This window comes from Meles meles, chromosome 15, assembly GCF_922984935.1.
Source record: "Meles meles chromosome 15, mMelMel3.1 paternal haplotype, whole genome shotgun sequence".
NCBI classification, from domain to species: Eukaryota; Metazoa; Chordata; class Mammalia; order Carnivora; family Mustelidae; genus Meles; species Meles meles.
The window spans coordinates 50632501-50641888 of NC_060080.1; the positions used below are offsets into that span (position 1 = coordinate 50632501).

The 9388-nt window shown below is 49.2% G+C and overlaps 1 protein-coding gene across 1 annotated transcript in view; it reads right to left on the minus strand.

The window, feature by feature from the left end:
• The window catches only part of ACTG2 (actin gamma 2, smooth muscle), a 21259-nt gene extending 13380 nt beyond the window's left edge, over positions 1–7879 (minus strand). Inside the window, exon 1 of the mRNA XM_045979366.1 lies at positions 7776–7879. The gene's annotated coding sequence lies outside the window, so the exon portion shown is untranslated. The remainder of the gene's footprint in view (positions 1–7775) is intronic.
• Between the last annotated feature and the right edge of the window lie 1509 nt (positions 7880–9388).

Consider the following 9388-nt stretch of genomic DNA (forward strand, 5'->3'; position numbering starts at 1 on the left):
GAGAGGCCTCAGAGGATACCAACCCTGCCAATGCCTTGAACTCAGACTTTCTAATCCCCAGAACTGTGAAAAAATAAATGTGTCTGTGTAGAGATGCTCGGCCTCACCAGTGCTCAAGGAAGCACGAGTGAGATAAGACCATTTTCATCCATCGTACCATTAAGATGCAATAGGTGTTGGCAAAGGTGGGGGAAACTGGAATTCTGACTCGAGAAACGCATAAACGTATACTTTGGAACTATTCAAAGGTCCAAATTATGGGATTCTACACTGAAGTCAAGTTTAGAGCCAGGCTGATCTATAGGGATTAAAGCGGATAGTTTTCTAAGCCATTCTACTGAGTGAGCAAGTTGCAGAGTATAATGGTTTATGTTATAAAACAATCTAGTGAGTTCTTTTTAATTTTTTTAAAGATTGCATTTATTTATTTGACAGAGAGAGTCCACAAACAAAGGGTGGGGGTGGGAGAAGCAGGCTCCCTGCCCAGCAAGGATCCCCATGTGGGACTCGATCCCACCACCCTAGGATCATGACCTGAACCCAGGGCAGACAGGTAACTGACTGAGCTACCCGGAACCTCTGCAATGAATTCTTTTCAAAGAACGAAACAATTTTTTTTTTCATCGTTTTCTTTTTGTGGATATGAACTCATAGCAAAAAGGTCTGAAAAAACGAAGTCTCTGACAGATCACCCTGATTACCTCTGGAGGAGGCAGGGACCTAGGAGAGGAGGTGCTGGCTAATAGCCGCGATGTTTTCATTTTTTCCCAAGAACACTCTATTCACATATCGTTTATAATAAAAATCAACAATATAACAAGGCACTAAGGGACAAACCATGCAGTGGTTCTACTGAAATTCTCAGTCCTAAGGGCCGAAGCACCTCAGGGAGGAAGCGCCTGAGAGGAGAGAGGGTTCCGGCCAGGAAGCACCGCCCCTGCCTCTTCCCCCTGGAGAAAACGGAAGCCTCCCAGCCTGGCGAGCCCCCAGCGCGGGGCGGGGCGGAGGGGAGGGTAGAAGTGGGAACCGCACCAGCCTAGGGCTCAGGGAGGCCAACTTTCAGCAGTCCAGAGGAGGGGGAAGGTGACTGCTGAGGGGGAGGGCCTGTGGGAGCTTCATTCAGAATATTCGACCACAGGTGGGAAGGAGATAAGTGCTACAGAGACCTGTGACCCTGGCCCCTCCATGGCCTCAGGATGAAGGTGGACAAAGTGAAGAGGAGACAGAGCCACAGACCTGTGGATATGAGGTCAGAAAGGCTAAGTCGAGGCTGAGCGGAAACTTCATAACACAACTTGAAAGCTAAAAGGGAGCTCTCCCTCGTATGTTCCCCAGTGATTCCTCAGTGAGCCCGACACCGTGTCTGGCACAGACTGGGCTCTTAAATCTTTGTCATTAAAATGAATGAGTGAACTAATCCGTGGATGTACGGGAGAAGGACATGCAGAAGAAAAGAAACAGAAGAAACATCGGTAAGGGAAAATCAAGGTCTGCAACGAGGTGGAGCCGGAAGGAAATCACCCTTACCTAGCTGCTTAAAACAGTAAGTTTCTGGATGGCAGGGAAGATCCAGATCATCTCCCACCACGTTAGAGAAGTGGAAGTTGAAGAGCCATCAGAAGATGGAAGATGGGCAAAGTTTGTTCCAAAGTTCAAAACGGGAAAGAAAGCAGATTTCTAAAACTTCAGATACTCTTGAATGCAAGGTAGGCAGGTTTCCAGAAGGCACTATTAGAGAACGCGTTATTAAAGAAACATTGATTTCTCAGGGCGCCTGGGTGGTTCAGTGGGTTAAAGCCTCTGCCTTTGGCTCAGGTCATGATTCCAGGTTCCTGGGATTGAGCCCGGGAATCGGGCTCCCTACTCAGCGGGGAGCCTGCTTCCTCCTCTCTCTCTCTCTGCCTGCCTCTCTGCCTGCTCGTGATCTCTATCTGTCAAATAAATAAATAAATAATCTTATAAAAAAAAAAGAAGCAGTGACTTCTTATAATCAGTAAGGGTTTACCAAGAACAAATGTTGGCAGACTGACAGACTTCCCTTTTCTTCCCAGGACCACTGTGGGCTGGAAATGCAGAAGGTGGGAGACATTGAGCTTAACTTGGTCTTGGCATCGGACAAGGTCTCCTGTGGTATCTGTATTGACAAAGCCACGCAGTCTGAACAATCGATCAGTTAGGCATATTTACAGCTGCCTGAGTTACTGTCACTGAAAGGTGTTAATTTAACGGACCATCATCACCCTGGAGGCCGCCATATCCCTCACGGCTCTGCTCTTGGTCCTTTGTCACGCATTTTTATAAATGCATTGCATGAGAATACGGAGCACAGGCCCATCAAGTTTCCAGCGCTGGAAGAGAGTATAATATTAAATATGCCATATGGTAGAATTGAAACCCAAGAAGATCTCAAGAAACAGAGACATGAACCGAATCAAATAATAAGAAATTCAATATTTCACTGAGTAAATAAGAGTTTCCGCATGTGAGTCTAAATGAGCACACTGATCGCTCTTGCTCAGCCTCCGTGAGCAGGACCTGGGCTCCTGTGGACGGTAAGCAGTACTCTGTTGACCAGCAGAAAAGCTAACTCCACCTCTGGCTAGAATACTATAACTGGTTCTTGGGGCCACCCTTGCTGGCAAAGGTGTGGGAGGGGGGTTTGCCTTCATGAGTGTCAAACTGTACTACTTTTCAGAAGGGGAACTCAAGAAAACTTATCCAAAGTCTTAAAAATGTACATATCTCTTGATTCCACAAAGGCACTTTCAGGAATTCATCCTTGGGGACCACTTATGGGTGGGTGCAGAGATTTGCCTAAGAGCTGATTTATCACAGCTTAAAAGAACCAAAATTAGAAACATAATAAATTGCTTTGTAAACTAACTGCCAGAACCCCTCATGCAACGGAGAGAGCAGAATACTTAATGGAACAGAAAGGTGCAAGGTGCATTGCTAGGGGAAACATAGCAGAATATTCCATGGTTCCATTTTTGGTAAAAATGATTTTTAATTTTGAAAAATGTGGAGATCTTCATATAGATTATCTATTTAATTTTCACAAAAAACCCCAAGGGAAGATATTTTTATTTCTATTTTCAGATTTGGAAACCTAGTCTCAGAGAAGTGGAAGAACTTGGCCCAAGGTCTCTTCACCAGGAAGAGGCAGGGCTGGCATCAACCAGGACGGGTTCCAAAGCCTGAAGCTTACACCTTCCTCACCACCTTAGTGAAGCTGTCCTAACTTCTCCATGTTTGGTGCTTTTGCTTCTGCCTCTCTCTAGAGCAGTTGGCAGCAAAAGCCCTAAACAAAAGGGTCTGTGTTCATTTCTCTCTCTGAGCCTCTGCACCCCTCCTATGCCAGGACTAAGTCTGTGTTTTATGTGGATAGTCTGTGATTTATGTTTATAGCCCTGAACCTAACTCAGTGTTAGCACAGAGTAGGTGCTCAGTAAAGGCTGCGTGACAATCCCACCACTAGAGCAGCCCCTCCCAGACCTGGTCTGCTCTGCTCCTGGGATCCTTGTGCCCCCACCGTCCAGTCTCATGACAGCTCACTCACACAGACCTGATGTAGAATCACCTGGAGGCCGTTTTCTTTCTCCTCACAAGCTGCTCAACAAACAGCTGTGCTTCCCTGTTCTAGCAGGTGGTCCACCGTGAGAAGAAAACAACCCCAAAAGCTAGAAGGTGGCCAAGAGGCAAGGCTGCACCTCCATGACTCTCTCTCTCGAGGGTCCCCTCAGCATCTCTCTCTCTGGTGTGGTTTATAGTTCAAGCCTGCCTGGCTTTTCAATGAACCTTTTGTCTCTCCCTGAGCTTCCCCGACACAGAGAGTGTTGGACTTTCCCAAGCAGAGCAGCGGCTGAGAGAAGACACAAAGCAACTTAAAGCTGTCAAGTCAACAATGTGGTTCTGCAGCACTTTAGGTGAATTTCAATCTGCTTTTTGGAGGTCAGAACCAAATGAGAAGTGAGAAAGGTGAAGGCAGGGTGGGGCTCCTGGCCCGGAGTGGGGCCTCCATGGGGCCCCAGGCTGCCCAGGAAGAAGGCTTTTACTGTGGAACCAGGCTCTCCTGGAATGTCTCTGCCAGGAGAAATTCTAGACCTTCCTCAGCTGCTTGCTGGTAATCTGTGACTAGGCTCGAGTGTGTCAGCTGAACCAGGGCCAAAGTCACTGTGGTTTCCTGGGGTCACAACCACTTTCTGCTCTGAGAAAGTCAATCAGATTGTTCTGGCTCTTTCAACACGTACTACATCTGGTCTTCACTGAGGACTTCACAAAGTTACAAACACAGCCCCACCCCCACCCCTCAAGGTGGCCAAAACCCAAAGGCATAATGGGTGCAAAGAATTTGTTTACTCACTCATCTCCCTGGTCACCCTCAGGCAATTATGAGGGCAGAGATGTTAGCCCCCCAATCTGTCACTCTGAAGGAGATAAGATCTGACTTCAGAGTTCCCTCCAACTCCCCTTTCCTTGCCCTTCTCTTCTCTCAAGACACCTTCTTCCCATGGCCCTGTCCCTGGTCTTCCCCTCTGGACTTCAGTTTCCTCAGCTGTCAAATGGAAAGGATAACCTCTGTCTCCTGGGATGATGGAGCAAATGGAGTAAAGGAAGTAAAATGGAAATGCTCTATAAATTGTAAATCAGGGCCAGCAAACTCACACTGATTTTTGTGTGTCCCACCAACTAAGAATGATTTTGACATTTTTTCTTTTTTCTTACATTTTTGTTATTTTTTAAAGTAACCTCTGTCCCCAATATTGGGGTTGAACTCATGACCCCGAGATCGAGTCATTTGCTCCACTGGCTCAGCCAACCAGGTCCCCCTTGACGTTTTCCAAAGGTTGCCAAAAAAAAGCCAAAGGATAATATTCTAGGACCCAAGAAAACTACATGAAATTCAAATTTCAATGCCTATAAATAAAGTTTTATTGGAACACAGCCACACCTGTTCAGGTACATACTGACTGTGGCTGCTATTCCTATGAAGACAGCCTTGAGCAGTTGCCACAGAAACCTTTAGACTTGCAAAGCCTAAAATACAATACTTTCTATCTGGCCATCCTCAGAAGAAGTATGCCAACCCCTGCTGTAAAGGACTGCAAAAAAAAAAAAAAAAAAAAAAAGTTCTTATGATCTCTCTCTTACCCCTCTCCATGAGAACTTGCTCCAAGAATGAAGTCTGTCATATTGGAAGGAGCTGAACCACCCACTTCACAAATCAATGATTATTGAAGGGACAATAATTTATGCCGGCTTCCAAAGACATTTTCACTTCAGTGCACAGTTTAAGCCCTAAGAGGAAGGCCTCTCAGATGGTGAGACTTCAAACAATAGTTGGAGAAATATTTTGGAGTGAGGCCTTTAAATGACATTAAGCAGCCGCCTAGAACAATCCGCATCCACACAGATATCCACGCAATTAGAGAGCCTGGCACAGAGAAATAATTTAACGAAAAACACTCCTGTGGCAGAAAATTGTAGCAGCATCTCTAATCAACTTTGTGTTATCTTGACCTGGTTGATAGGCAATTAATTAAATGAAAAATGACTTCTGTTTCGTAATATTTCTGATCATCAGGAATCTGGGCATGTTCTTTGACCTGGGCCTCTCACTCGTTCTCCTGGCTCCGCTCCAGTCCAGACCCTGCCTCTTGAGCTCCAGACCCTCAGAACCAACTGCCTGCGGGGCACCTGCACCCCAGACCCCTTGGCACCTTCACTCCAACTACGGGTACTTGGTCCCTCAGCCCCAGCCTTGCCCTGGAATCCCGCCTCAGAGAATTGCACCGCCCCCCTGGAGGCCACGCCCAACACCCCACTCCTCCCACCTCCCTCCCAACCAATCCTCAGGTTCTTATTTCTACCTTGGCACCACCGCAGGCCCGGCGCTCAGGACCCTCAGCGCGCTGGGATAGGGCTCTAGCCTCGTTCCAGTTCGATCTCCTCACAAATGCCAGAGCAGACCCTTCGAAGGGCAGGTCTCTCGCTGTCACCCTCCTGTGGTCCCCCATTGTTTAATCCCTTAGTGTATGAAGACCTCATAATCCGGCCCTGCCTGCCCCTCTGACCTTAGTTCTCCATGCTTCCTGCCTTGACATCTAAATTCGGTGGAATTGAGACACTTAAACAGTCCAAAGACTATGCTTCCCTGACACCAAGACTAGTCCTACTTTATGACCCAGCTCAGGAACCCCTTCCTCCAGGAAGCCTTCCCTGATAACTCCTGCGCTAGGTGAGGGCTCCTCTTGGGCTGTATTTATGTTTGTTTGTTCATCTTTCCCAGCGATGGCAGAAGTCCCTCCATTGTCCCTAAGGAGTAGGAACAGTGCCTGGCACATAGTAAGCACTCAATAAATGTTGCTGGAATGAGCAAAGGGAAGGAGGAAAGAACTCTAGCCTCACGTCATGATGTCATATTGCCCACTTGGTGTCACAGACCTGTCCACTGCTCATTGCAATTTCTCCAGTGCCCACCCCTCTCCACCAGAGGAAGCTCCATCTCTTTTTGACTCTAAGGGCTAACTTCAAAGTCAAAACTTGTTCAAACAGTAAAAGCAAGTGCTTACAGCCTCCCCGTACAAAGTGTGGTCCCAGACCTGCAGCCTCAGCATCACCTGGGAACTTACTGGGAATGTAGACTACCCAGCCCCACTCCAGCCGACTGAAATCAGAATCTGGGCTGGAGGGTAGGACGGTCCATGTTTTAACAAGCCTTCCAGGTGCTTAAAGTTTGAGCACTCAGGGCCAGGTCCTGAGGGTGCTGAGCTGAGCACCCTGTAAACGTATTATCTCATTTAATCCCCACAACAGTGCTGCTGAGTAGATGTTATTACTAGTACTCCCGCTGTACAAGAGAGAAAACTGAGGTCACTCAGTAACTCTGGCAGCTGGGCAGTCTGACTCCAAGGCCTCCACCACTGCACCAAGCTGCCTCAGCCCTAAACAGATGTTAGCAGACTCTGGTCACCAGAGTGGAAACAGCCCCTGGTCTCATTTCCATCTTAATTATATTTGTGTGTGTTTGTGGGGGACAGGAGTGGTGGAGGATGGCTTTGGTGGGCGGTCTCACAGTTGCCTGTGAGACTTTTGGGCAACACTTAACTTCTCTAGGCTCCATTGCCTTCAGAATGAATTAGATGGCTCTCAAATTTGTTCATTCGTTCCTGCCAGAGCTAACAGAGCTTGATGCCACCAGACACTTGCCCCTGCCCCAGCCCTGACTTCCCACATCCCCCAGTGACCCTGGAGCCTTCAGGGATTGAGAAAATTCTCCATTCATCTCAGCCAAGCATGGAGAAGAGGACAGTGAGACCCACAAGGGGACTGAAGAAAATACACACATTCCCAGCACAGACATCTCACAGACACTGGGACCATTGTCGGCTTTGATTTAAAAACCCCATGAAGAAGCTGTTCCCCCCCCCAAAAGCCTCTGCTCCCCTAAAACAGCCTCTCAGACATTCAGATTCATGATAAAGGACACGAGCGTATAGCTCTGCACTGGCCCAGGTGAGCAGGGTGAGTGGAGACCACTGGTGTTGTATCCTGCCCGCCACCTGATCAAAGGGCTATCCAGGAAGCCCCGTGGCCAGAAATGCCTTTTCCTGGAAGGCAGCAGCGTGCTTGGAGGCATCACTGCCCACGGAGTGCCTTCACGTGTGATCTGGGCCCGCGTCACGGAAGCCAGGCCAATCTGGAGGCGCCTCCGGCACCCAGGGGGCCAGGCGGCCTTGGAAAGGAAGGGCTGGCCGAGGCTGTGCAGTACTCACCGAGTGGACGAGAGGTCCTTCTCCCAGTGACTGAGGGCTGCTGTGTCTTTGGCATAAATACCGGAGCAATATAAAACCCCAGAGGCGGATCTTCTTTAAACAGAGTCCCTAAAAAGGCCAGCTGACGGTGTGTTAACAATATTACCATATAAGGTGGTTTTTTCAATAAATCGGCCTTGGGGGGTGGGGAAGGGGGCTGGGCAGAGTGAATTATCGTTTGAAAAATGTATGCAAAAGGACTCCAGTGGCAACAGCTCTGGTGCGGGCGGATTTGTTCCTTTTTTGCTGCACTTGCATCAACAAAACTCACACCAGGCCTTATAAGCTGCCCAGAGTGAGGCCAGATGCAGCTCTGCTCCTGGAGAGAGAACCATACCAAGAATGGCAGTGGCCTCCTCCCTCCACACCTCCCTCCTCAGGCCCTGCTGCCTGCAGCCCCCCTACCCTGGCGTCGGCCTGGGACAACCACGCTCTGCCCCCAAGTGGGTGCAATTGTGCCTTGTCCGGTACCAGCCCAGGACAGCGAAAAGCTGAAGTGAACTTGCCATCCATAGCTGGGAAAGAAATACCATGGGCCCTACTCACCCGCTGCCCCTCACAGGCTGGGCTGAGTCAACCTGGACACCTTAAGCCACCTCTGGATCTTCACTGTCCCATATTGTTTTCCTTACCTTACCAGATTCCCTCTGCCACTTCCTAAATTTTGGGAATTACAGATCAAGGGAACTGCCTTAACACACCTAACAAGACTCACAAGCTTGTAGCATGTTCCACAGTGGTTCTTGCTCTTCGTTTCATAGTTTGTGTACTCTTTCGGGGCGGCGGTCTCATTTCCCACACTGTCAGCCACCAGCTCTGTGGCACGTAGTCTCAGCTCCACATTCCCACAGTCCTCACACCTGATGCCTAATCCAGACTGAAATTACCAAGTGCCTTTTGGACATCCCCACCCAGATGACCCTCCAAACCTGAACCCTTGTCCCCGCCCCTCAACACTAGTGTGCCTCCTGGGTTCCCTACCTCAGAGTCTTTCCCTTTGGTCCTTCAGACTAGCAACCCCAAGTCAGTCTAGACGTCTCCCCCTCCCTCATGCTCTGCAACCAGCTGGGCTCCCTTCCTGGTGCCCTCCCCTCCGAGATGCCCCTCAGCTCTGCCTCCCTTCCGCCCCATTAGCCCCACTCTGCTTCAGGCTCTGGTCCTGACACAGCTTCCTGACTGGCCTTCCAGACTCTACCCCATCTTCAAACCCAGCAATTCCCACGTGGGATCCCCAGCCTGCCTGGAAGGCAGCATCAGCGTGGCCTGATAACCTGTTAGAAATGCACATTCTCGTGCTGCACCCAGATGGAGGGAATGAGAAACTCCGGGGGTCCTTCACCAGAAGAGGGATGCATCGAATACCTGCTTAAGGTGTCCTGGGAACCCCCCGTCCTGACCCGTGACTCAGCCGAAGACTAGGAGCTTTTGTGGGGGGGGGAGGTAGCAGGTGAGCAGGACGCATGAGATTTCTTTTCCAGGTATGAATGGCATTTCCCTTCAGCTTTGAGCTGTCCAGACAGGCACAACTGGACCCACTCTGGGGACACTGCGTAGGAGTTCTACATGGTTTTGGT